Source organism: Helobdella robusta, assembly GCF_000326865.2.
Source record: "Helobdella robusta unplaced genomic scaffold HELROscaffold_70, whole genome shotgun sequence".
NCBI classification, from domain to species: Eukaryota; Metazoa; Annelida; class Clitellata; order Rhynchobdellida; family Glossiphoniidae; genus Helobdella; species Helobdella robusta.
This window is the reverse complement of record NW_008705399.1, coordinates 112,494-114,728: the sequence shown is the minus strand read 5'-3', so window position 1 is coordinate 114,728 and position 2,235 is coordinate 112,494.

Below are 2,235 nucleotides of genomic sequence, written 5' to 3'. Positions count from 1 at the left end.
ATACATATATAGACATATAACTATGTAAATGTTCGCTCAGTACATATATAAACACATAAATGTTTAACCATTCATAAAGACCATTCATCCGCATCATTTGTTCTAGCGTATTCTTAATATAATATTAGGTGGTAGAGTCGAGATCCAGTGTCAATAAAAAAGCACGGAATTTTGACTTGAAATGTTGTAGGTTTATGATGGCTCTTAGATGGGGAGGTACAAGTTCTGTCCAAATTTTAGGACCCGTTATTTTTATGCTTGTCTGGATTAATTTGAGGTGAGTTTTGTAGATATAGAAGAGAGGGGTATGTCTAGTGGTTGTAGATTGAACGGAGTTACTTAATGTGTAGAAGTTGATAAAGTGAGGTGGGAGAAGATTGTTGATAAATTTAAAAACGAATAAAGCAGAGTAGTAAAGACAGATGAAGTTAGCTGGTAAAATTTTTTTTGCTAGGAAGAAGGGTTTAGTATGAGAATCGGGTTTGAGGTTAAAAATTAAACGTATTGATCTTTTTTGGAAAAGTATTAGGTTATTCAGGTGGCTTTTTGGACTATTTCCCCATAGTGTGATGCAGTAGGTTAGATAAGGGTAGATGAATGTGTAATAAAGCGTGCGAAGAGCAGAAAGAGAGAGTTTATATTTGATTTTGTAGAAGATGCCTGTGAGTTTGTTGATTTTGTCTGAGGTAGTTTGTAGGTGAGAATTCCATGAAAGATTTTCTGTAATGGTGATTCCAAGAAATTTAGAAGAGAGGGTGCGGCTTATAGGAACACCATTAACTAATAGGTTTAGGTTAGGAGCTTGGTTGGTGAGTTTTTTTGGGCCAAAAATAATGTATGCACATTTCGAATAATTTATGATTAGTTTGTTGTTGGATAACCAGTTAGAGTATTTTTGGAGTTCAAGATTGATATGTTCAGAGCAATCTGGTAGGTTGTTGGAAGTAAAAAGAAGGTTGGTGTCGTTTGCAAACAGTACGCATTTGGTTGAGGGCGAAACATTGCAGAGGTCATTTATGTAGATAGAAAATAGAAGGGGTCCTACTATGGATCCTTGTGGCACCCCGTGATGAATAAGAGCGTGCTTTGAATTGATGTTGTCCATGGAAACATATTGTGTCCGTGATGAAAGATAGCTTCTCATCCAGTTGTGAGCTGTGCCTCTTACTCCGTAATGATGTAGTTTGGATAGGAGTATTTTGTGATCGATGACATCGAAGGCTTTGGATAAGTCCAGGAAAATGCCAATAGAAAGATTTTTGGTATTCATTTCATTTAGTATGTGCTGAGTGAAGTCAAGAATAGCAAGCTCAGTTGAGTGGTTGGGTCTGAATCCGTATTGGTTATTGCAGATAGTATTGTTGGAGCAGAAGAAATTAGAGAGTCTTTTAAACAAAAGTTGTTCAAGAATTATGACAGCGGGGAAAGAATAGAGATGGGTCTGTAGTTGTTAATGTCATCTTTGTTTCCTTTCTTTAATACTGGTATGATTTTGGCTATTTTAAATGAGTCAGGAAAGATTCCAGTGCTTAGTGATAAGTTGAAGATATGATTAAGTGGTGATATGATAGAGAAAATTATGCTTTTGATAAGGAACATGTTGAGTCCATCGTCTGCATAGCTCTTTTTGTTTTTCAAGATATTAACAGTAGTTAATATTTCTTGTTCAGTAACAGGATATAGACAAATGGAATGGGGTGTGGATGGGCTCATAAAATCTGTAGGATTACCATAGCAGGGAGGTTGGTTTGAGAGTAGTTGACTAGCGATGTTTGCAAAGTGGGTGTTGAAAAGGTCACATATTTCTTGTTTATTTTCAATTGCTTGGTTGTTGATAGTTAGTTTGGTGATTGATGAGTTAGGAGGTTGCTTGTTTAGAATTTCTTTGATAGTGTTCCATTTTTGTCCAACATTGTTATGTGCGTCTTCAAGTTTGTTAGAGAAGTAGTCTCGTTCAGTTTTTCGTTTAATAGATGTGAACATGTTTCTGAAGCTTTTGTAGGTGGCAATGTTGCGGGTGGTTGGATATTTAAGGCTTATGATGTATAGTTTGTTTTTCTTTTTTGCAAGACTTAGAATGTTGTCATTGATCCAGCATTTTTTCTTTTTGTTTTTGACAGGACGGAGGGGGGCAAAAGTGTCTAGAGAGTGAGTTAAGATAGTATTCAAAACAGAGCAGCAGTCGTTGACATTTTTTTAGAGAAGTCAAAGAATTCCAGTTGTAGTTCGATAAGA